At 43.6% G+C, this 26,623-nt stretch overlaps 1 long non-coding RNA gene across 6 annotated transcripts in view; it reads left to right on the top strand.

Moving 5' to 3' along the window:
* The window catches only part of LOC125328443, a 52,232-nt gene that overhangs the window by 1,973 nt on the left and 23,636 nt on the right, over positions 1-26,623 (top strand). For 4 of the 6 annotated variants that reach the window (XR_007204722.1, XR_007204720.1, XR_007204721.1 and 1 more), the window contains exons 3-5: positions 11,465-11,600; positions 12,047-12,144; positions 13,000-13,122. This is a non-coding gene — a long non-coding RNA (uncharacterized LOC125328443). The remainder of the gene's footprint in view (positions 1-11,464; positions 11,601-12,046; positions 12,145-12,999; positions 13,123-26,623) is intronic. The other 2 variants (XR_007204718.1, XR_007204717.1) reach the window with 1 other exon arrangement.

A 26,623-nucleotide genomic window follows, 5' to 3' on the forward strand; every position in this document is an offset into this window, starting at 1 on the left:
AAAAAAAAAAAAAAGGAAAAAACATGAAGCAGTTGTGTGGGTTGAAAGATAGCAATCGTTCTGTATTGAGTACAAATATGTGTAGCCTTTCTAGGCCTGTCACTTGAAGACTCTTTCATGCCAGAGCTTATTTAGACTTTTTTTCCTGAGATTCCTTTTTCTAAGATGTGCTCTTGAAGCCAAAATGACTCACATTGGTGTAAGATATTTTCAGCTTTGTCAAAATGCCTTGTCAGAAAGTATTTTGTTAGCTGACAAAAACAGCATGCATGTTTCCTCTGAGTAACAAGGCACAAACATATCGCAGGCACTTCTGAAGGTGTTGTTCTTTTCCACTTTTTTTTTTTTAAACAAAAACATCTTCAGCAATTTTCATAAGAATTCAGAAATATTATTGTTGTCAGAGATCCATTTCCTCTGATTCAGCGATTTTCGATAGCTCCACTTTCAGATCTTGGGACTAACCAGAATCAAGCTATTCCCGTTGCTTGAGTAATGCAAAAACTGATAAGTTCAGTTTGTTACCAGTGGACTGGGTGGGTCGTTTCAGGCTGCCAGGATTGCCAGGCCAGGAGGTGGGTTTCCCCAGGAACGGGTAATCCTGACCCTTGCTTGGAGACTGGGAGGTACCGGGCTCAGCTTTGTTCCATGCAGAAATATCCTTTGGGAGTCAAAGAAGGAAAATTTGCTCACTTTAAAGCTGTTTAAAGGAGGAGTCTAACAATAGGGGTCAAAATAGGGACCTTATAAAATCCGCTGAAGAGGGCTAAACTTTGGCTAGCAGTCCAGTGTTTGCAGGATGGAAATACAAAGTCAGGTACTCCACGAGTCATCCCGGTGCACGCCAAGCCAGATCAATTTTGTACCATATTTGCACTGCTGCCCATGTGGACAAGGGTGGAAGCAGGAGCTGAAGCTGACTACTCCTGCAGCAGGCTTTGTCCCTTTCTAGCTGGAGCACCTTGGGCAGCCACCTCTGAGACATTATGTTAACGGGACAAAAAATTAGCTGGCCACCCAGCCTTTGGTTGTAACTTTCCAGCTGGAAAAGGCTATGGCACCGACTTTTCTAAAGGATGTTTTGTTTAGTGTCAAAAATGCAAAAACGCCTGCTTATCAGCAAAACAATAAAAGGAGACTGTAGAACTGTGGCTTTCTGTCTAGGGAACAAGGGGAGCAACATGCTGTTTTCTGCAGATTTGAAACACTATTCTCAACTAAGTGAAAGTTGTATAACTTGTCCCTTTGCTTCCCTTGCTGCCCCTCTTGCACCTTACTTTCCTCTCAGGGGTTGTCTTATCCACCAGTGCCCCTTTCTATGCAAGATGCAAATTTTTTACATAACATGCAAGTCAAAGAGCTAACTATGCCATCCAGAGGGACCTGGACAGGCTTGGGAGGTGGGCCCATGCAAACCTCATGAAGTTCAGCAGGGCCAAGCACAAGATCCTGCATGGGGGTCATGGCAATCCCAAGCCCAAGTACAAGCTGAGGGATGAATGGATTGAGAGCTGCCCTGAGGAGGACTTGGGTTTTTTTTCATCCAGACGGTGGTTGAGCATGGAAACAGGCTCCCCAGGGAAGGGGTCACAGCACCAAGCCGGACAGAGTTCAAGAAGCATTTGGACAATGCTCTCAGGCACATGGTGTGATTCTTGGAGTGTCCTGTGCAGGGCCAGGAGTTGGACTCGATGATCCTGATGGGTCTCTTCCAACTCAGCATATTCTGTGGTTCTGTGATTCAATGACAGGGGGTGTTGACAAGAAGCTTGATATGAGCTGGCAACATACACTTCCGGCCCTGAAATCTAGCCGCATTCTGGGCTGCATCAAAAGCAATGCGGGCAGCTGGTCAAGGGAGGTGATTCTGCCCCTCTGCTCTGCTCTGGTGAGAGCCCACCTGCAGTGCTGCATCCAGCTCTGAGGTCCCCAGCACAGGAAGGACACGGACCTGTTGGAGAAAATAGAGAAGAGGCCATGAAAATGCTCAAGGGATGGAGCACCTCTTCTGTGAAGACAGGCTGAGAGAGTGCTTCAGCCTGGAGAAGAGAAGGCTTCAGGGAGACCTTAGAACAGCCCTTCAATATATCAAGGGGGGCAAGAAAGCTGAAGAGGGACTTTTTACAAGGGCATGTAGTGATAAAACAAGGGGGAATGGCTTTAAACTGACAGAGGGTGGGTTTAGAATAGGAAGAAATTCTTTACTGTGAGGGGTGAGGCACTGAAACAGGTTGGCCAGAGAAGCTGTGGATGCCCGGTCTCTGGAAGTGTTCAAGGCCAGGTTGGATGGAGCTTTGAGCAACCTGGTCTAGTGGAAGGCGTCCCTGTCCATGTCAGGGGCTTGGAACAGAATGATCTTAAAGGTCTCTTCCAACCCGAACCATTCTAGCATGCCATGGTAATTTGAGCCCTTGGAAATTACCTTATTCTCATCTGTCACTACCCAGCCCTATAAAGGATTTAATTCTTCTTACAGCTCTGAGAGTCCTTGGGCAGAAGTCTAATTTCTTGCAAACCAGCTTTCTTCATTTCTCCCCATCTCCAGTTAGTGAGGTTTATCAAAGGACATGGGTGCCTGTCTCACAATACAGTTGTGGACTTCTTAAAGTGCCGAGGAGAGGAGTAAGGACAGCCACTGATCCAGCAACCTCAGCCCTACCTCTTTGTAACACGTGGCCCAAATGGATCCTGTCCAATACCACCAATGATCAATTTCTTTCCAAAATTCACTCCGCATACAAAATTGTATTTAAACTAGGGAGGAAAGTTGCAGCTATATGATCCTTGATACAGAAAAGCCTCCATCAGATAAGAAAAGAAAGCTCTTCCAGACCAATCAGGTCCTGACACCATGTGGCAGTGACTAGATACCATTTAAAATACAAAAAATCAAACTCAGAGCTGAAATAGATAAGAAAGCCAACTTTACTGAGAAAATTTCACAGTTTCTCCCAGGGCTAAAAGTGTTATTGCCAGAAACACAAATAAGATGGTTTGCAGAGATCCAGGTTTCAGAGGGTGAAACCTGTTGTGAAACCTTCCTCCCACTTATACTTTCCACAACAAAGAACTGCAAGCAACAGGAAAATATTTCACTGGAAGTAAAATAATTTTTAAAATGAGGGAAACATCAGGTGGGAAAAGGGAAAGGCTAAATAGCCTGGGAATAAAGAATCCATGTAACTTTTAGGTGAGAGTTAACAGGAACTTCTCCCTTACTTCAGCTGTCCATTTCTGCCTTGATACTGTGGGAGAAAGAGTGTTCACTTCCCCCTGCAGTGAACCACAGGGGCACTGGAGGCACTTGGCTATCCGCTGTCCCAGCAAGCTGTAGCAGTTCCTCCTGTTTCCATCTTTACTCTGCATTTGCTCTTGTGCAGGAGCAGCAAACAGAGTAACAGGAGCAAGGCAAAAGGTTAGTCTCTGTGAGTGGAACATGGGCAGGTGACCTGAGCCCTCCCACCCAGGTCTTGTGTAGGTGACAGGATGCCTGGTACTGCCAAGGGAGTGTCCTGTGAGGTGCCAGGGTGGCTCAGATGGGTGACCATTTCTGCTGTAGTAGCTCAGGATCCTGCACACAGAGGCCCCAAAGGAATTCAAGCCATAACCCTTTGGTGTTACAAGCAATTAATACTGTGGTGCTTAAGTTGGATTTAGGTTTTTAATTGACCCAATTCTCATGTTAGTGTCAACATTAGTAGAAGTTGTAAGGCAAAGACCTTACTTCTGGCCTAGAAAGTCTTAGATTGGGAGCTATTCTGGAGAAGGAGCTCTCTGTCTTATGCCTGGTCTCTTGCAGATACATCCACCTTCAGCCATGTCAGACACAAAATGCTGGGTTGATCCCACAGGGCTGTGATATATTCTCATAGCTATTCTTGGACTCTCAAGTTTGTTTTGGAAAAAAAGAAATATATCTGCATGGCCTTCAGCTCCATTCTGTCAAGTCCACTCAAGTTCAAAATACAATCAGCATGAGCTATGTCTTCTAGAAGTGTGAAAAGATGCCAAAAGGTTACATGTGTTGATAATCAGTCTCTTAAGAATGAGTTATGCAAGTAAGAGTTTAACTATATAAAGATTATCATCTATAAATACAAGGGATTAGTGCAAGAACTTCAACAGAAGGCTTTAGCAAAGCAAAGGAAAATACAAAACAGAAAGCGTCACTTGTAGAAGACCAGATCTAGTTTCATATACAACCTCTTCTGTGAATGCAGCAGCATGTGACAGAACACTTATTTGCAAATAACAGTTAGAGGAAAATGTGCTTTATCAGGTTTCTTTACTTACTTCTTGGCAAATCTGGCTTTCAAGGAACTCAAACCCAATGCTTCCAATTAGAAAATCTTCCCAAGAAAATCACTAAGAGCAGTTGCTCTAACTGATACCTTGCTCCTATCAATAGGGCATTTCAGGGTTTCATGTTCTTTAATAATAATCACTTTCCTGTGGCCTTGGCAAAGAATCAGTGATGCCATCCCAGTGTCCAGAGCTGGGAATTGAAGTGTGGAGGACAGTACTCGTGCCACCAGACAGCAGATATGGTTTCTAAACTAAATGAACATCTTGGTTCATTCACCTGGTGTCTGAATTGCCCTCTGGAGTATGGAAAAGGGCCTAAGGTGCTGACTGTCCTAAATTTAGGCACCATCCTCTTCTTAATGTCTAGAGTTAGCTGGGGATGAATCCAAGTTGGTGACTTTTCCAGGATTCCCTCAGAAACTGCTGAGGGAGTAGAGAAATGGGCTGAGTTCCTCGAAACCATGTCCTGTATCCTGCCTGTTACGTTATCAGCCTTTCCAGTACACAGAGGTTTGTTTATTAAAACTGGCATTTTTTTCTGTTTTGATTTGTCCATCACTTGGATTTTATGTTGCTTTGCTCAGAAAAGGCACTTGTGATGTCTTCCTGCAGTTTGCTCAGAGATGCTTCTTTGAATTAATGAATTTAATTGACTTTTGATGCCTAGTTTTTTCCACCTGTCCTGTGGCCTGCTCCACCTTTGGATGAGTCTCCAAAGACTCACATCATCAGATTTCTGAGAACTGGCTGGCTCTACCCTTTACTGAGTGCATAAAAACCTTGATGAAATGAAAGTAATTAGAAAAATGCATTGTTCCAAGAATGGTGTCAAACTTTCTTTACAGAACAGTCCTTTGGCCAAGAACATGTGGCCCCTCTGCGACTGCTTTGCCCCTCTGTTTAGAGCCTGGGGTTTGATGAGCGGGTTTCTGGCTCCAGTCTTTTCTTTGTAAGAGAAATGAGTATGGGCTAGGACACACCACGGGTTTAGATGTGGCCTGAGCCATAGGTGTGGGTTTGGTTTTCTCCTGTTACTTGTTCCAGGTATTTGCTTTGTTCCCAAATTCCCTAGCATTACACTTCTGTCTGTGACTGCCTGGAATATGGACAGGAAAGCAGCCTCATTACAAACCAGTGCTTCTAGCACTAAAGATCTACTTGTCCATTTAGGCAGATGCTTGTCTATTTTTTTGACCAAATCATACATTGCCTGTAAAGGAAGTGTTGATCATCTCTTTTCAGCTGCAGTTTCTAGTCTTCATCTGCCCTTGGTTCTCCCAGGAGAAGGCAGCTTTGGGAGGAAACATTGCACTAAACATGCTCCAGCTGTTTCTTGCACCCGGTCTCAGCTTGAACAAATTACACTGAAAGCTGACAGAGGAGAGAAACTCTAGATTAACTACAGTTATTAAAAAAAAAAATAAAATTCAGAAACTCTCCTTCTTTTTTACAAAGGGACAATAAGAGGAACACCCTCCTCTTTTGCAAGGGACATATACACATTAAAATATCTCCTCTATGTCTGGGCAAAATATGGGCCACACAGATCCAGGGTTTGTTACAGCAATTACTCATTGGTGACACTGACAAGGAGATTTTGTGACCTGTCAAGGCCAAGAAAACAGGAATAGCAGCTTGAGGATAGATGATGCCCCAGCACTGAGCTAAGATTACCTTACAGACTCCACCCCCTGCCTTTAGTTGCAAGAACAAGCCTGTTCCGAAGTGTGCATGCCACCTGCCATCGGCACTGCCCCAGCACACCACGAAGTGCCTGGGAAATGTGTGGGGATGAGGCACCACTGCAAGGGAAGGGGCTATAAATGTCTCCAGATTCCTAAGAACAGCTAAAAAACTAAGATGCCTGACAGGGCTGTATGTTGATATTTGACATACATGACAAATAGCATATAGGAATGAGGCCAGCATTTCTGGCTGTTTTCACTAAGTGTCCTTGAGGCATGTCTCTATTATGAATTTTTCACCAGCCATTTCCATTTTAACTTCTTGTCAGAGCCTGAGCTGGTGCCCCTGGGAACTCCCCTGCAGTCTTGGTGCCTGCAGCCAGATCTTTCTGTTGTTACTGTTTCAAGCAGGTTTGCTTGCTATGTCAAAAAAAGGCAATGCAGTTTCCTCAGTTTTCGCTAAGCATTTAGCATTATAGTTGTAGGCATTCAGCTGAAATGGAGGAAGCCTCTGTAGGAGAGGTGTCCCCAGGGACTTTTGCTCTGATGGTGTAGCGCTGTGCAGAGTGAATGCCAGTCTCTGCTCTGACAAAGTTTGTGGATGATGAAGACTTTTCCACCATTGCCACTAGCACTGTATATGCATCGTCCTTTGACTAATCCTGTTCCAATTAGATGAGCTGGACTTACTCTGTTACCATTGGCATAACTGTATGTGAGCCTTAAGAATTGCTTCCTACTGTCAATTTTCCCCAGCATTTACCATCTCTTCACAGTTTTTAATAATGTCTTCTTCTTATTTAAAGACATACATATTCCACCTGCCCTAACAGCATTATGCTGTAAAACTGTAGCGTTGGTTTCAATTTCAACAGGAACAACCAGCTTCTTACAATGGGTCTAGAATGAATCTTTTGAAAATAGGAACTGTATATATCACACAGTATAGGTCAAACCATCAGCTGACAGAACATCTCAGCTTCCTTCAAATTCTTGTAGATATATTTCCTTTTTCAAGTGAAAGCATCTTTCTGAAAAGCTAAACTGGTCTCACACCATCTGAAATAGAGTGAAAGCAGTTTCATTTTAGTTTTAGGAGGGCAGAGTTGTAAGGAGGGTCCAAACCTGACTGCAACGAAGTTTAGCATTGTGTTTCCAACACATTTCAGTGGTTAGTTATCCATATAGTTTTATTCCTAGTTTTTAAAAGGGCTTTTAAATCACACTTTTCTCTAGGACAATGAAACTTAATTGGGTAGATATCCAGGCCAAGTGCAAGGAACAGAAAGGCCTCCTTTCCCAAGAATTTTGATCCCGACACCAAGTTTTTAACTTTACTTCAGCCACTAGTTCCCAGAACTCCCTCTTTTCCCAGAAGAATTGGAGCTGGCAGTAAATTTGAAAATGTGTTATTTTGCATAATGGAAAAAAGAAATAAGCCCCCTGCTTCCTTTGATGATTCAAAGAGTTTCCTTCTTTGAATTGGGCCATGTGACACAGCTCAGAGCTTTGTCTGTTTCTTTGCAGCTTGCTTGTTTCCCTGGCAAAGTGGAAATAGAAAGCAGCAAGGCAAAGTGATCCTCTCAAAACCCACTTATATTGACAGGAAAATGGTTTAGGATCAGGCAAAAAGAAATCCTCACTTCCCTTTTCTAGTGAAATTACGCCATGTTCATTAGCAGATGTGTGTTTCGTTTCCATCCACTTACCCTTGTTACAAGAATAGGAAGAAGGAGGCCACCTAAGGCCACCTACCCTTTGCTCTCATTAGTATTCACAATTTTTCCACTCTTTCATTTAATACAAATATCAGTTGTGATACTTGAATGAAATAGCATCCTGTTTTCCTTGAAGTTTACTTGGAACTGTGTATGATATTCCTTACAACGAGAAGGTAGGATTTCCAACTCTTGTAGAAAAAAGAGACTTTTACTGGAAACAATCATCTTTTCATCTCTGGGGAAACCTTACCGTGTGTTTTCAATATGTAAGGGAGGCTTGTAAGAAAGATGGAGAGAGGCTTCTTACGAAGGCCTGTAGTGACAGGCAAGGGGCAACAATTATATACTGCAAGGGTAGAATTAGATTGGATATAAGGAAGAAATTATTTATGATGAGGGTGGTGAGGCATTGGAACAAGTTGCCTGGAGAAATGGTGGATGCCCCAGCCCTGGAAGTGGCAGGGGAGTTGGAAATGGATGGTCTTAAATGTCCCTTCCAACCCCAAATATTCTGTGTTTCTTTGTGGTTCTATCTTCAGCCGAGACCTTGCTTGCTGTGCCTGTGCCACCATTGCCATGTGTGCTGTACAGAACATAAATGGGTGAAAGCTCAGTTGCAATAAAGGGGCTGGCTTCTTGGACCTTGCAAGTGGCTCTGTGCTGTGTGAAATACTGGGAAATCAGCAAGTGGGGCCAGCACTGCCCATTTCCAAAGCTGCAAGCAGGAAGGCAGAGAACTTGGCCCTGTGGCGGGCCGCAGTGGGAGACCTTCCCAAAAGAGACCAGTTCGCAGGGCCCGTGGAACTGGAGCTCCATCTCCTCATTCTCTTTCTGATGAACATTTACAGTAGGTGAAATGCTGCTTTGAGATAGTGAACCTGCCAGGCATTTCCTTGTAGCAAAGTACACTGCAGCAAAAGAAGGCACTGATTAGTGCATGCAATAGAAACTGCTCTGCCAAAGCCCTTTTTTTTTTCATTTTTCATTTCTTTGGTCTTATCAGCAAGGGCATGGTTTTCTCAAAGGTTATTTGACAGCCCAGAGTCATGAAGCAAACACATTGGCCCATGGCATGAGAAATACAGCTAAGCAATGAAGGAATTACAAAGTGCTGTATCCTCTCTGTAATGTAACATTGACATTTAAGTTAGTCCCAGAGCAACAAAAAAAAAAAAAAGTGGTATGAAAGAGAAAAATTTAGGGAGTCAAGCCCTAGAACAGGACCCAAGGAAGAAACACACATATGCGGAGGGCTGCTCAAGAGAGACAGTTCCAACAGGAGATCCATGTAGCTGCTGGAATTGCAAGGTCCCTGCTGCAGTGCTCATTTTGAACAGGTAACTTGTGCTCAGTGGTGTTAACTGCATGACCAGCTTGACTGGCTTTGAGAATATCTTTAGGCACATGCTCAAGTGTCTGCAGCATCAAGGTCAGATGCGTGTCCTTTTGTGGGGTGCCAGTACATGACAAAGTGCAGGTGACAGAAGGATTTCAAACGTCTCTTGAGGTATTGCATTCTTGGGAATACGGAGAAAGGAAATTCATCTTTCTGAGCTCACAGGTGCATATGGTCACCGTGCTAGGCCACTTACCTCTTATGGAGTGTGCCCCTATCATATAAAATCCAAAGCTTAGGAGTTTCATTGAGCAGAGGACACTTCTCCTTTTTCAGGAGGTTTGATCTTAGTCTAATGAGTTTCAGGAAATATTTTTCTTATCTCCATTCAGATCTGTCAGAGGTGTGGTTCTCTCACCACAAGGGTTTAGTGATGTTTTTGCATGTCTGAGTATGTTAGAAATATTAGACAGGATGCTGTTCTGGATCTTAAAAGTGGCCATTGATATTTCTTAGAAAGTTTCTCCCTGGTCGGGGAGACCAAGTGTAGGAAAATAGCTACTTGGAGGCACAAAAAGATCCAAGGCTTGTCTCCAGTTCCTATTATGGAGAGGTACTTCATTATAGTAACGACCTTCAGTGGTGCAATAAACTTCATGACACATACCCCGTGGCATAAAACAAACAAAACCACCTCTGCCTTTGTAGACCTAGCAATTATTTTTTAAGTTCCTACTTGGGAGGGGCCAGCAACAGGTTTATAGTGGAAAAAGAGGTTGCAAAAGAAAAGAAGAACAATCTGGAAAGACAAAAATGAGAAGGTGGTAGGAAGTTAAGACACGTGAATCTGTTTTCTGAGGGCACTAGTTCACCGTGTTCTGGAGAGCTAATCCAGATGCAAGGATAGGAGCCCACGTGGTTCAGTGCAGGGAATCAGTACCACAGCTCAGTATCTAGTTCCCAAAGGAACTGGCTTCGGAAGAGAAAAGAGAAATAGATTTTTCCCTCAGTAGTGCTACAATCCTGGTCAATTCTGGCCTGGGGAGGCTGCTTCGCTGTTCAAGACTAAAAAGCTGGGATGTTGTGGATGACCACAAAAAGCAATTACAGAAACCTGCTTTTGTTCAATGGCTAAAAATCGAGGCTGAGACTTTCACCAAAAAAGTGCCTAAACCAAGCTGCTGGCAAACTGAGCACATCTTGCCTGGATTATGGAGAAACACCAATTAAACTGTCCCACAGGACTCTTTTTGCTGTGGGCTGAATTTCCCCTCCCAGAGGATCTGCCCACAGCTTTCTCTCCCTGAGGGCTTCCAGACCTGCATTTATTGTTCAAACTAATCAACTTGTTTTGATAAAATAAGGAACAGGAAAATGGGAATGCTGAGGCTCTTAGCTTTAGTGATAGACGTCGTACTACATTGTTAATGTGGCGGAAAAGAGCTGACCTCTCCAGCCTTACTACAGCCCGAGTGCCTCTAGGTGGTGCCTGGATCTGCCGCCTGGTGCCAAGAGCCGGGAGCCGCAGCCTCGGGCTGGGCTTTGCTCGCGGGAGATGCCACCAGTCACGTCAGTGCCATCCCGGCGCGGCAGAGGCAGCAAAGCCTTCTCACACAGGTATTAGGCAGAGGAGACACAGCTAGAACTGGAAGGATCCCTCCACGGCGATAGGCATGTCTGCAATTCATCCAGACCTCACATACAGGCTTCATCCAGACCTGCCTGAGACATCTTCTCTCAAAGCTGCATCCCAAAGAAAACCATGAGTTGTTTTGCTTTGAGGATGCTGAAAAGCCCTGTCTTCTAGAGAATTTGTGTCTGTAAGGAAATGTAACCAAGTTTATACCCTTCGGACTGAAGTGCTAAAAGAGAAAAACGAAGTGGGCAGGCTCATGGGTCATGAGCAGGTGCCTATTACTTTTCTGCACTGCAGCCTATTTTGCTAACCTGAGCAGTGTGAAAAGTCTGGTGTGTGTGGCAAGAACAACTATTAGAGACATCTGTGGAGCAAAGGATGCCATGGAGGGTATAGAGCTGTCTCCTATCCTTGACTGTGAGGACATTATTAAGGGCAATATTGTGTGTGGGCAGCATTAAGGATTGGAACTGAAAAGCTCCACTTAGTTTGTTAGGTGTGGAGTAAACGGTTCTTGGTATTTCTCTTTACATCTCTGAGGTGAGGGACATCCACCAGGGAGGTTCACAGCCTTAGGATGGTCACACAACTCTTCATCACATCTTCTTTTCTACTATGCACCTGGGAAGCAGAATACACTCTTACTTGGCAAGACAGGAACTGCCTTGGAAGGCTTGCTATTTTCTTCCCTGATATACCATCCTTTTGAGTGGAGTGACAGTGCCTGTATTTAGTATGGGGACAAAGAATTCACCCTTGGGCTTCCTACTTGCCCCTACAGGTTTCCATTTCCTTGCATATAAGGATTGAGCAAACCTGGGACAAAGGATGAGGTGGTGTCACAGATGGATGGACATCTGAGAAGGGTCATCTCACGAGTTCAGCCAGAAGGAGGACATGCTCAGCAGGAGGAGGGGGTACATCTTTGACATGCACTTCTCTCCTGAGCAGGCTGAAGGATTAGCCCCTGGATTTGTTTTTCAGATGATCCCATACTAACAGCTTTGGGTGGATTTGGTCTGGCTTCTCCACACTGAGTCCTTTGACCTTTTAATCCTCCTGAAATAACCTATTCCTTCCCTGCCTCTGTCAATTCCCAACCCCACCAGATTTCCTTTTGTTGTTTTTCTCCTTGGACATGTTTCAGGAGCTTGTTGCAGCTTTCCTAGTGGGTTGGGTAATTAGCTGGCAGCTCTGGCTCCTTCCTCCCCCTGGACTGTACCTGTGGCTGTGCTTATTTAAGGGTGCTGCTGGAAAAGGGTGTTGGATTTCCAATATGAATGTTTTTCAGGGCTAAACCAAAAGTCTGGGTTTTATGATAAGTAAAAAGGAGTGTCTCTGACTTCTTTTCTCTTATTTTAAGCTCTTCGTCCCTCACTGCAATTGGCAGGCCCAAAGGGTTATGCAGTTCTAAAAGAGGAAGAAAATAAGCCTGTAAAAAAGAAAAGAAAATTATAGCTGGTAAGTGAGGCCAGATATAGCTGTGGTGTGGATGGGAAAGGGAGGAAAAGAAGAAAGCTGGAGAGACCCCTAGGAGGACATGGGTGCAGAGGTGGTCACATAACTGAGGTGAAATATTTTAAGGACCTGGAATATGGGGGAGATGCAGAACCTCCTAAAACCACTGAACATATCGTCACTTAAAGCTGTGTGAGAATGTGTTTTACAGGCCCTGATTCAGCTCACATAGTTTTGAGGCTCTGAAAGAAGCAACTCAACTAATGGCACCTTCATAGGGGAGGTTCAGTCAGTTGTAGCTGGAGATGGGTGCTGTGTTTTTTCCCTAAGATGGATAAGATGCTCTGCCTCCAGCCATGGCATGTCCTCCTGTCTCCTTGGCTTCCTCTGCCATCAGTGGCTGAAATAACAGGATCATAAATGGCTCTTTAAAAGCATTTCACACTGGTGCAGAAGAGGAATAATTAGTCCATAGTCATTCTTCTGGGCTTAAGTCTTTAGGCAGACAGGTCTATACACTTCCTTCTGCTGTTCATCTTTAAACTCGTGTAGAGGAAAGGCAGGGACTGCTCAGAAAATTGTGTGGCACCCTGCAAGGCTTATAGGTATCTGATGTCCTTGGGAATTAACAGTGCCTTTATGTATATACTCAAGATTTTCTCTCAAGAAAGATGACTTAAGCATGTTAGAATTGGAAAAGTCCTTTTCCCTCATCACTCATAATTGCAGTGTACAAAAGTGAGTGAGTTCATGGTAGGCTGACTACAAGGTGGCAAAATATACAGAGGTGTTTCCTTGTCTCTGGACAAGAAAAGACAATATTTTGGGGACCCTCAGCTTTCTCCCCTTCTCTTCCAGGGAGAGTTTGTTGAAGAGGAACGCACAGAAAGGAAGTTGGACAGCAGCTGCTGTCAGTGTCTGATGCTGCAAGAGCCGAATGCAGAGGAGGAGGACAGCAATGCCTGATCCGACCCAATACAGGTACAGTCACTCAAGGGATCAGAGAGGAACAGAGTTATCTCAGTAGCTCATCCCACACCCCTGCACAAGGACACCACTGCCAGACTTGAAAAGGTGGGTATTTCCCCACACAGCCAGGCAAGTTTGTTCACTTTCCTTCTACAAATAAAACTCTGCCAGGGTCACAGCTTTGGAACAGTTTACACTCACTTTCCATGTGAGCAAAGGAAGTAACTAGTTGTCACACTCCTTTGCATACCTGTGAAGGATGATGGCAAAATTCTATAGACATTATACTGCAGACCTGCTGTAAGACCAAGCTTTTGGACTCAATCACATGTGATACATAGGGAAATAAATTCCATCTGAATGTACAAGATAAAGGAAGCAGCCTTTTCACACCTGTCATGATGTCCACTGACATATTAAATGGAAAAACAAAACAAAGTACAACATGGAAAATCTTCACAAAAAGGTCCTAAGACAGGATGCTTTTTGCTTTTTCCAGGCAGTAGCATAGTCTGATTCTTAAGGGGCATCTGTGTATGGAAAAAACCAGAAACTTCTACAGCCTCTGCACCAAATACTGTTAAATTAAGCATGGTAAATATAACCTTGAGCACTGTTTGTATTTAAAAAAAACCCCAAAAAATCCAAACCACTGAAATTTTGGCAAGTCTTTGAAGTCAAAATCCAATAATGGCTGACTTGCCACAAGGGTCTTCAGAGGGATCCTGGAGAGTTTGTGTCAACCAGTTGATGGAAAACCAAAAAATATATAAGAATTTTGGTCAATTCCTTCTCATAGGAGTTGTCTCACTTTGCTCACCCTCTTCCAGGGCCCAGGTGCTACAGTGCATCCCCTTCATATCCCTTGTGCATCCATTCAAATCCCTTGTGCATTCTGGATGCCTTGTTATGGCAAGGATATCATGCTGACGCAATCCCTTTCCACGTGAATGGACACCTGTGCTGTGTCAGACCAAAAGACTCCAACACCAGTCCAAGGCAGATTTCTAGGAAGGAGTGGGAGAATGGAGAAGGAAATCATGTGAGACACCCCCATGAATCACAGAAGACTTCCTGAGCCAGAGGTGGTGCTTTTGAATGTAGTTGCCCTCCATGGATTCCTATTCCACTGAGTTACCTAGTTTTCTGAAAACAGATGAGCTTTATTGTTCACGGCATCTCACAGCCAATTTCTGTGGCTCGCTTGTATTTGGTGTGAAGAAAATACATCCTTTAGTTCATTTTCAAATCTGCTTTATGACCCTTAGTTCCTGTCATGGAGGATCCTTACATCCCTCCTTCCTGACACACAAGGTTTTACAGACTCATGTCATCACCCCGCAGTCATTCCTGCTGTACTGGGACTGGTTTCCCATTCTCCTGTGCTGGTGTAAGTCAGAAGTAGCACAGTGAAGTCTGCAGAGGCTGTACAGGAAGCACAGAAGAGAATAGATGTGTGTGGTTTCTTAATGCAAACTCTGGCATACCCCTGCAATTTGGCCCTAACTCTAACACAAGAGATTTCCTTATGTTAGATCTAAAGTTATTTGGTGCCATTAGTAACAGAGCAATAAACCAGTGATCTTTTCTCTCCTGCTCAGAGGGAAAAGAAAACAGGAACTTGTATGCTAAATTCAGTTTTCAGCTTCATCAGGATATTGTTTCTGGTCTGGATGTTTTCTGAGTTTCAGTTTTAGAAGCGTTCAAATTTATATTCCAAAAGTCCATGCTCACCCAGAAATTCAATGAATTCAGGGGAAACAACTGGTCTCTGAGCAGCTGTTAGTTTGCTTTTGAGTGCTTCAGAGGATCTTATTAAAATAATAAATTTCCATAGGAACTGCTACTGCAGCCTTTTTTTTTTTTCTTTTTTCCCAAGAGGAAAGTTATGCAAGGCCTTGGATGATATCAGCACATCTGGACAGCTCAGAGACTAGGGGGTTTAGTGGAAAGAGGAGATAAACGATAAACAGCAAAGAAACTCACGGTTTTCTCAGCTTGGGGCAAGTGGTGGGATTCTGGAGAGAGAACTATAAACTCTGCCAGGAGCGCCCTGCCTGGCTCTTTGCTCTCTAAAAGGGCGCTGCATTTGGCAGCCATCACAGACAGCAAACAGCTGCTGATTGCTGCAGTGGGAAGTGCAAGGCCAAGCAAATTTGTTCATGATTCCAGCACTAAATGCTTACTCCATAGCTACAGTTTGTATTTTTGCTCTCCGGGATCTGTGCAGGGAGGGTTTGTTCCCCCTCTTGCCTAAGTAAGAAGTATTGCACAACAGGCAGGTGCTGGATGCCTTGGAGCAACTTCAGCTCAGTCCTACTGATAGGAAAACCATGGGATGTGCATGCAGTTGGAGGGGAGCCTGCAGCAGCTCTTGCACCGCACAGCTACCACTGTGCAATTACAGCCTTCCAGTCTCTCCAGATGCAAGCCAGGGCAGCAGCAACTTGCATTTTAGCTTAGACACTCGTAGCTCATAACCACAACTCCCACATCAGGTTCACAAGCCTTCAGGAAATGACTGATGGTGTGGGGGGGGCCCTCTGGCCTGCTGGTAAAAACAGATCTGCTCATTCAAGAGAAAGTGTTACACAGTTAAAAAAAAATTGCTTTCATTTAAGCTTCTGCACACATCTTCACAATATAACTGTTTTTCAATAGAGCCACCTCTTAAAAATATAATTAGAGGTCAAATAGCAATGGATAATCCATGTCTTCAAATGTAATTAAAAGCACCGATACAAAACTGCCTCTGTCCAGAAAGTTCCTGCGCTTGGCTAAACTTTCAGGGGCTGGTCATTACTCTCAGGAGTAGAGTTGCTTAAATCACGTTGATTCATAATCCTCAGCAAGAAAAAAATCAATGCTGGAGTGCTTTGCTTGTGTAACAACTTGTATTAGTGAGCCTGGAGCGCCTCTTCAATGAGATAATACCAGGCAGTTAAAGTATGTAGAGAGAGCCTCCTGAATTCATTATGAATCGATTTTTATGCTTTTAATATTCTTGCTTACAAAGGAGTTCCTGTATAACACACTGGCCTTTTTCTCTGGCAGTTCACCTCTTTCTTGGTCCTTGGGCTTGTTCCTTGGTGCTCTCCCAGAGCGGGCTGGTGGTGGGAATTACAGCAGGAACAGGCTGTTTATGACCTCTGCATAAACTGAACCATATAAACTCAACATTAAGGTATCCACAGACAGAGAGAAGAAGAGAGCAGAAAGAAATGTCTAATAGCCCTTGCAATGACAAAAAATAAGAACTTGTTATCAGTCTTTCTCTGTGGTTTCAAGTAGCTTGGCCTGAGTGAATGGGAGCTGGCTTCTCCCATGCCTGTGGACATGCCTGTTACAGCTCCTCTGTGGTTTTCCAGACAGCTTTCCAGGGATAAAGTGATTTGAAAGGATTTGGTAAGATAAATAATTTCATTTGTTACCTTGTAAGACATAAAGAGTTTAGGACTGAGTGATGATAAATCATGGTCTCTCTTCAAAGGGTTAACCACGTAACTTGGGCTGTGGCAGCATGTGTTAGGTCTCCTCAGCCTGGACTATCTCTGGAAAAGGCTTTTAGCAGAGCACAAGTTTTGGAGGTTTTTGTCTTTTCTCAGCAGAATAACCTGTACCTGTAGGCTGAGCCCACACTCTGCAGCTGTGTCTACCCCAGGTGATTTTTCCAGCTGCATCATTCACAAGCCACATCTCCTTGCAAGCTCTATCCTTTGCAAATCCATCAGGAAAAATACCTAACTAGGCCTGACCTCTTGCTCTGCTTTCCATAGGCCACTGTAACTTTACTCTGCCTCAGCCCAATGGGCTTAGGAAGCTTATTCTGCTCAATTTTCTTTTTTTGACAAATTGAGTGCATGATGAAAATTAGTACCGGATGTACACATGGCTTGCATGTGTACTATCTGACAATTTCTTAGTCTGCTTATTTATAGATGATTAAATACAAAAATAGACTGAAGCATTTGTATGCCAGAAAATATGTTTTGGATGGGGCTGATAAGCATCTTTTCATATGTTATTTCAATAGCAGTAAATATCTAAAGATATGTAAAAACTAAGGGTTCTGGTGGAAAATGTTTCAACAACAGATGCTGAATCCTGCTAAAGCAGGGTTTATGCTTAAAATCATAATTAAAATTATTTTAAGCAAAGCTCCTAATATATTGACAAAACTGTTATCCTTCTCTGAGACTTCTAGATGTTTTAGTGTTACTTGAACTGCAAATGCATCTCTTTATTTGATAAACAATTTGTTGTATTTTCTTCTGTTCTCCCAGCCACCCCTCTTTACCTCCAGCCATATTGTCCCTCTCCTTGACCTGGGTTATCATCCTGTAGCTTTGCATTTGCTACACAGAAACCGCCCCCACTCTGAGCAGTGTGGCTAAGTCCTACCAAAGGCTCTGCTTCTCCTCAGGAGGTGAACTGCCACAGAGACGTGCATCCATCTGTGTGCTGTCATAAGCAATGGTGTTAGATAAAGTGTCCAGCTGGAGGGGGAAGAATGCTGCTTTTCCCATCAGAAAATGCCTGCCCACTCCAGGGGCTAAATCGTGTCTAAGGTCCGTTTGTGCTGACGTTTTCTATCATAGCAGTGCTCTCACAGGATGCAGGTGGAGGAAGCATCTTGAGGCTTTGGGCTGTCCTGCACTCACTGGCAATTCTTGGAAAAGTCCCCAAACTTTGGAAATGATACACGTGTTCCTCAAAACATGATGTTTGATCCAGGATCAGTTCTTTGCACAGGAAGTGATGTTCTTCTCTGCAGTTCTCTGCAGTTATCCCTAAGTGAAAGCTGTTACTCATGCAGACCTCTCTTTTCCTCAGTCAATTTAATGCAGTAGAAGTGATGAAAACTTATTCAAGCAGCCTTCCTGGCACATGGAATTTTTTCTGAGTAAGATATAGAAATGCATCATTTCTGGGCTCTGACCTTTGGAAACTGCTCATGTACTCCATTCTTAATGAGCAGGCTAGGGAGGTTTTCCCCACCTCTATCCTAATATAAAGAAAATGTTTAAAAGGGCCTTTTTGTTCTCAGCAATCCATAAAGAAGCATATTTGCAAATTCATGCCCACGTTACATTATTTATATCATTACAATTAGTCTCCCCATGGAATTTGTTAACATGTTGTTGGCTATTTTCATCCTCCACATGAAAATGAATCTACTGGGTATCGCGGTGCTCAGTTATTATGAGGTTTTTTGATGAAAGACTTAAATTGCATCTGAGAAATATGAATTACAGGCTCTAATGTCCCCCCAGAGATTTCATTTAATACACAAAAGGAGCTGATCACTCCCTACTGAGGTCATTACACGGAAATATTTTTTCTAGCGAACAGAGTAATTGGGACCAGTGGAGATTGCTTCCCCTGCCCCTCTCAAGAAAAAAGGATGGGTCAATTTTGGCTGCCTCTGAAGGTTCATAAGTTTTGTGAGTGATCATGCCTCAGATGAATTTTGTTGTTGTGTTTTCTATAAGGAACAAAGAACTACTGAGAGCCCCTATTCATACACAAGCATTGCTTGACATGGTGGCCTCTTCTTTCACCATTGCAACACGGCACTGCAGGAAACCACTGAGGTCCAGGTCCCCAGAAACCTGCGTACCCAAACCTGAGTGTTGACTCTACTTCACCATGAAACCTTTTGGAATGCAAAAAACCCTCGGAAAATGTAGTGGGACAGTGAGGAGGAGGGTGCTCTCCCCAGAGGTTACCCATATCCTGGGTGCCTGAAGGAGTTCATGGCCAGGGTAGCTGACTGCCACATGACAACATCATGGAGCCGATCCCACCCCATCTGCTGTCCCCTTGTGACTGCTCTGTGGGCATCTGAACTTAAGAGCTGGGCAGTGTAAGGCAGATCCAGCAAAGTCCCCACATACCCATTTAATTCCAGGATAAACAAACATGTGCTGAGGTCACCCCCAAGTTATAGCAGCGTGGGAGCCAGAGGGATGTCGGCAGGTCAGGCCGTGGGGTCAGGGAAGATGACCCCACTGTAGTCCCTGGTACAGTCCCATTAATCTCAGCAGCTCCTGGGCAGCTAAAATTTAAACCCTTGCATAAGTAGTTTGCTGAACTGGTGCCAGAAAGATCAGTGTCTTACAGGACTGAGCCCATTAATTCTTACTCTCTGAGAAGTAAGGGGGGGAGCAGATGAGCCAGAAAACTAAACAGCTTCAGACTGTTTGATCCAACTAGAAGGGCAAATTCCAAAGTTGAGGAAACCTCACAGGCTTTGTAAAAAAGACAAAGGGACTTCAGGGTTTTCATGCCACAACCATGCTTGGGACTGTGGCAACCATAACTTTGCATGGATGGAGGATATTTTTGCACAGCAAAACAAGCCAAGACATTATTCATCATGCTGATTTGTAGGCACAAATTATGTGTATCACAAGCGTGAAATTCAGCCTCTTATTTAAAACTTGAGAAAAACTTTCCTAACGCTAATTTTTTTCTCAATCTCCTACTGAAGAACAAAGTGCTCAGGAGAACAGGCAGCCAGGAGACACACTCATTCCCTGAGTGCCACTAAACTTCTTTAACACATACAGATGATAACAAGTATACTAAAAACAAGAATAAAAATGTGACTCAAACAGAAGTAATATACTTCCAAAACAAGTCTCTCAACCACATGGGTTTCTCCCAGTGGGGAGAGGCTGCGAGAACAAACAGGTGACACTTTTTAGTTATGTCACTTAACTGCATTCCTGGAAAGCACTCGGAGCTGCTGCTGGTGGGGATGATGCCATAAGACCCTCTGCAGAACACAAACACTGCACTTCAGTTAAGGCTTTCACAATGGTGTAGCTGGAAACATTATTTTTTCCCCAGGGTTTTAGGCACTGGATTCTTTCAGGAGCCATTTAATTATCTCATTTTATTTCTGCTCAATCTGTATAGGAAAGCTTAGTAAAAGGACTGTTCATTTTTACAAGATTCCTCAGGGAAACCTCAAGACAAAATAGCAGTAATTTCTTCCACATATAACTCACCAAGAAAAATAGCAGTGAAAATAAAGGGGTAATAACCAAAAAGGGAAGATTATCTTTTAAAAGCAATTGCTTAATACCAAGGCACAGTGAATACATTTAATGTCATAAACATTGGTTTACTTAGGGAAGACATGAGGAAATGTCAGAAGCAAAGAGACTCTTACAGCTAAATTGAAATTAAGACTGGCAAGCGTAAGAGGAGAGGGGAGGGAGGGAGAAAGAGGATCCCACTAGTGGGAGTCCCACGGTCCTGATGAAGACTTGATAGCTGTATCCCAGCTGTGTGTTTCCTGCTGGTCGGGCTGCCACCACTTGCTAACCTGGTGGTCTTACTGGCTTTTTTTCTCCTTAGAGGGAGAGAGCTGAGGCAGAGACCTATAGATAAATACACACATCTGTCCCTGCTGTGAACTTGGTTGCAGAGAGGAGACAAGTTATAAAGTCCTGCTCCCCTGAGCACGTGAGGGTTTTATTTCCTCTGCTCTGAAATGTCCAACATTGCTGATCCCCAGGGTCTTGACCCAAGCAGCCCTGCCTCTGTCCTCTGGCTACACTCCTGACTGATGACACCTTCTTTCTTCCAAGCACAAGGACACAGGCATTTCAGGGCTCTGCCTGCCACTGGCAGTCCCTTCCTTGCAGGACTGTCCCTATGCCCCAGCTGAGAGCTCAGTGTTGCTGCCTGGGGAACTTGACCAGGGCCCTTGCCAAGCCTGGGAGGTGCTACCTTCCGCTGGGGAAGAGAAAACCCCATCCAGCAGTTGTCAGTATATTTTCTGACAATAGATCTTTCCTTACGCCTCCACAACCAAGGTATAATCTATGTTCTTAAACTGATTAAGAGACCACAGTGCCCAGGGCTACAAAACAGCATAGTATTTTCTTGTCTATATTTGTTCTGAACCTTCTGGGCCCTGAAACTTCAAACACTCACTGATGTTGCTGAATTTTAGTTTAGTAGCAACGAGTTGCCCCTTGCACTTGATGTACACCTGATTTTATGGCTTGTGATTGATGTGGAACCATTCCCCCAGTTGATGACACTGATTGCAGTGGGTGAAGCACATAAATCATGGCAGGTTTCAGTCTTGGACTTTAGGATAGAAACTATCCCCTAGAAAATGTGTTGAAAATACTCAGTTGGGTCCGCCTCTCAGCTGAGGATATTGGTGACACTGGGTGCCTGGAGAGCAGTCATGGCTCAGTGTCCAGCACATATCCCTGCAGGTAGATTAGTCCTTCCCCTGCACCAGGCAACCAGCCAGACACTGGGATCTTAAAAGCAAACTCCATTCCCATAAATTCATATGCCTATAAATTTTATAGTCATGGGGAGCATTAGGACTCTCTGCTCCATCTTTTGCTTAACTGGAGCCAAAGAGGCTCATTCAATAAATTCTGTGCCAAGCTTAGAAGTTGTGATTGAGCCATGGAGAAAGCTATCCAAATATTGACATAAGAAAAGAATGGGGAACATCCCATATTAAACTGTTCTCATATTGGCTATGTATTCTCATTTCCCTTCTATTTTTGTAACAACTCACATGTTTCACTTAAGCTTCTACCTTCAGGTCTTTGTTGCTTCTTTATTCTTTGCCAGATTGAATAATTTTTTCCACCTCCCCTCCCTCAGGAAAAAAAAAACAAACCAAAAACCAAAACCAAAAACAAAAAAGAAAAAGCCCTTGTTTGGGCTTTCATAGCTTGGTTTTCCAAGCTGCCGTCACTTATACTTCTCTCTGCTGTTCCATGAGCAGGCTACTATTTTGTTGCTACAAGCTAATTTCTCTTCTACTACCTACCATTTTATTTTAGTGTTAGAAGCCCTGGAGAGCTTAAATAGAGCCTCTTGAAGGAGAGACAGCAGCCTTTTAGACTGTATGAGAATTTTTGTGATGGTTGTTCCTACAGGTGACCCTGGCACAACAGATCGGCACATAGATGTTTACCTCAGCTGAGGCTCCGGTGCTCTGCTACCAAGGCCATGTTTTTGCCATAATAATAGTGCCTTTGAATAATTAAATTACAGAGTTGGATTAACTCAGAGCAAATGCTGATCCCAGAGTTATACTGTACTGACTGGACTAGTGGAGCTGTGTTTGAGCATTCAGGCATTAGGTCTTCCTTATTTGATAGTAATTCTCTTCATAGGGTTGTTCTCTCTAATTTTTTACAAGGCAGAACTCTTGGGGAAGGAGAAAGGGAAAGCAATTATGAGAGAAACATATATTATTCAAAAAGAAAAGCCTGGGGCATGATTGCTTTTACAGCAGGCAGCTGCAAGATCCAATACATAACCAATAGCAATACAAAGCCCCTTCCTTGTGGTGCGGCAGATGCGGTTAGCAAAGGCTTCGAGGAAGACTCAGGAATTTGGTGGGTATCAAACAGACCTGGGGATGTTCTTTCACAGTTGTTATGGCCATATCTGTCAGGCTCACATTGGCTCAAGAATGCACAAATTTCTGCTGGACAGAAGAGAGAAAAGCAGGTGGAAAGAGAGATACCAGGCAGAACTTGTCTTCCTTGCCTTATAAAAACACTGAGTGCGTGAGAAAGACCCACTTCGAAAGCATAGGAAAATTGATGGAAAATGGGAACAAGGAGGTAGGAAATGGTACTCTCTTAGCTGGACAGAGTCCTTGACAAAGAAAATCAGGCTATTGCCACCTCCCAAAGCAGCAGCAATCCTGGGCCCGCCCATCATTGCTTTTCCCAATATCTTCTCCCATGCAGAGACAACTTAGCTCTCTGTGAACCCAAACCAAAGCAGATTGATAGCTCCACTTCTCGTGCTCAAATCACTACCACAAGAATTAGAGATCTGACTTGATGTTTATCACAAATAGATATTAAATGTGAAACTTAGTGTAAAGCAAGCAGCTGAAGTCAGAGCACAAGAATAATACTTGCTACACATTGTGGCAGAAAAATCTGCTCATGTCAGCCTCTGTCCTACTCCTTTCCTCTGAGAGACCACTGTGCCAATGAAAAATTTGTCCATCCAGAGCCAGCAGTTATCTTGCTGCCTTCTCTCCTTTCCATAGTCTGCCTCTCTGCTTAAGAGCTCCTCTCACAATCTACACAAATTTCTCACCACTAAGCCCAGTTTATATCCCATTTCCAATCTTTAAGTGTTTTCACACTGACAGGTATCTGCTTCAGGCTTCTTGCCTTACCCAAGCCCTCAACCTCATCAATTTTGGGGCAATTCCTCACCATGCTGTTCACATCTTCTATGAGATCAGGTAACAATGGTGCTCTCTTTCCCTCATTCTTTATCCTCACCCTCCCCTTGCTTCTTTTTTGGCATAGCTGACACTATATGGTGCTTCTCAAACTGGGAATCTGGTCTCTTCAGTGTCTGGATTATCCCTGAAATGACTGGAGAAGAGGAGGTTCTACAGACTCCTTTTGGCTTGCATAAAAAAAAGGGACAGCATTCTACTTTTCCTCCTGCCGATTTTTAAAATAGAGCCATTAGTTTTCTGTATCATTATCCTGCCTGACTTAATGAGCCATTCTTCTCAAACACTTCACATTAACATGTTTATGTATTTGCTTGCCTGGCTGGGTTCTTAATAGCATGCCTTTGGTTCAGGTGCTCCCTGAACAGGGAGCACAGGCTGCTCTGCCAGGCTGCAGGAAGCCCTCCATTCACTGCAGCTGTGTGCCCAAATTATGCTCTGTGATTGACTGCTTTTGGGGCAATTGCTCAACAGTAATAAGAAGAACTTAGATAAATTGATATTTTTCTACAGAACCCATTCACACTGTGCCTTGGAGAGACTGGAATCAGTCTCAGCAGGATATCTTAATCTAGACTCTACTCCTAAATAATCCTCCTGCTAGGATCTTCAGATAATACTGCAGAAACAAAACTGCTAACCTAGAATGTGGCTACGGAGGCTGATGCAGGGAGTACCAATAGGTTTGGGGGATAACCCTAAAAGTAAAACCATTTTAAACAAGATTGGTAAGCCAATCCCATCCTTGCCAGAAAAGTGGTGTCTGATCTGACTTATTGACTCTGGCAAAGCCTCTTTCCAATGTCTGGCTTATTTCTTTGACAGATGTTAGACAATCTACACCTGCAGAGCTTTTCTTCTCTCTTTTACCCCTGTGCTGGGTAAACTGGAGTTTTGACTGAGGTAGCAGCCACAAGAAGGCAGGCAGTGAGAGTAAGCCTATCTACCATACCTACATGGTTGAAAGCTTCCTGCGAAATTGGATTAGCACTTAAATGTTGTGTGACAGAGCTTTATGTTCCAGGTTTTGTAAATGTTCTCAAGGAAAAAGGAAAAAAAATCACTCCTCAAACTCTGTATCATTTGAGGACAATTATAGCATTGCCAGATTAATTACAGTGTTTCTACAATGCTCTCCTCTGATTCCACTATTAGAACCCGGCAGAAATCAGAGTCTGTTTTGACCTTTATTCAGAGCCTCCTGTTAAAGTGACTTTCACAACAGAACTCAATTTGTCACATTTTATTTGTACTTTAATTTTATTATTAACAGATTAATGAAGCTGGTAATGGGTTTCCCGATGCTCCCTTTGGAAATGTGAACTGTGTCCCTTCCTTACATCAATCTGCCGTCAGCAGATGAAGTGCCTTTGCAAAATGCTATTAACAGTTACCAGAAGCAATTAGTCAAAATAGCAAGTCAGCTTCAAAAGGAGAGACTTCAGATTCCCTCAGTGCGTTAGGAAAAGTGCATTAGTAGGATTTAGTCTCTCCAGCAGCCACAAGCTTTAGGCCCTGCAGTAGGTGTCTGGGTTAATGACACATAGAAATGCGAATGTATCAGACTTTAATTTGCTTGAAGGAGCAATGCCAGGTTAAAAAAAAAACAAAAGAAAAGAAAATCACTTTCCGGTGTCAGTAACAGCAATCCCCATTGTGCCAGAAATGCCCATGCTCTGTTGTAAGGTACTGTCTCTGCGCCAGCCTTAAAAATCCATGAGCGAAATCCTGGCCCTCCTGAAGGCAGCAGGAGACTGCTTGTGACAATGCTGAGGCCAGGCTTTGTCTTCTTTGTCTTAACTTTCTGGCCTAAACAAATATTTGAAAAGTATTTCACATCACCCTCCAAAGCACTAAATTCCACGCCCTTCTCAGACAGCTCTCTTTTTTGTGCTGTGTAATTGCTAGTGAGACACATGCAGCTTCCAGCTCCCCTTACCCCCCTGGGAAGTGGTGGTTTGGCATGATCATTATTCTGACAGCTTTACTGTCTGGTCAGTATTTCACAAGGAGGGGCAACCCTGCACATGGCAGAGGGGGTTGGAATTAGATGATCTTTAAAGTCCCTTCCAACCCAAGTCATTGTCTGATTCGATGGGGCTGACAAGATTGCATTACCATGCACATCCAGAACATAAGATGTGCTAAGTAAGTAGTCCCTTGTAGGAGGAAGAGAGAGTCTGAACCCTTTTGAGGAACAAGGTAGCACTGGGTAAAAAGCCAGCAGTCCCTAGCTCCCTCATCACTGCCCTGGATGAACTGACAGGGAGGAATCTGGGGGAGGTGAAGCATCTGGTATAATGACCTACATGCTCAGCAAAATTTCAAGCATATGCTGTGGTATTCCTACTGCTTTCCAGATTGGACATACCAGCAATTGCCCCCCTCCTCTTTCAAATGCTGGAAAACTATGCCATCCATCATTATTTCCAGTGCATTTCTAAGTACATGTGTATTACATACACTGGTCCAATTAAAAGGGGAAGGTCACAAAAACAACAGAAATTCCACTGATACTGAAAATAAAAAAGATTATCCATTTGTCCTCAGGAATGGGCAGTGAGGTTTCTGTTTCTATGCTGAAGGTTAATATTTTTCATGTCATTTGGCCATTGTTCCTTCAAACCCAGTCCCACCTCCGCTGCATGGTTGCAGTGGCCCTGATGGCTGCCCAAGCTGCATCAAGGGGCAAACTTTGGGCTCAATTCACATGCCTCTCACAACCCTGCTATATGCTGATGCTCCCACAATGGAGGTTTTTTTTTGGAGGCAAAGAACAACTCAGTACCAGACCCTGAGGACATTTTTCCTCAAAGAAAACACAAACAGCTGAATCCCACCCAGGGGCTTGGACAAACTATAGTCTGGATAAAAACCATCACCCTTTATTTTGCCAATTTAATCATTTTTTGCAAATTTAATCATTGATTAAGAATATGCAGATCTAATGATTTTGCTGAGTGTTTGCAGAGTGTATTCCTGATGGATGTTCTTTCCTCCACTGCCTTCAAGTGAGTATTCACAGTGCCTAAGGTTAAAAGGGTTTATTTTGCCCTCCAAGTGCAGAAGGATACTAGAAGAATTAGAAGTCCAGGACTAAAAATAAACCTGGCACAGTTCAGTCTAAGATATAAGAGCAGCACATCCCATCTTCCTTTTACATCAGCTTAATGACAGCAAAAGGACTGTCCTCTGGTCCCTCAGTCAGCTCATTCCACTGATTGGAGGAAGAGCTTCCTGAAAAAACAC

Source organism: Corvus hawaiiensis, chromosome 1, assembly GCF_020740725.1.
Source record: "Corvus hawaiiensis isolate bCorHaw1 chromosome 1, bCorHaw1.pri.cur, whole genome shotgun sequence".
NCBI classification, from domain to species: domain Eukaryota; kingdom Metazoa; phylum Chordata; class Aves; order Passeriformes; family Corvidae; genus Corvus; species Corvus hawaiiensis.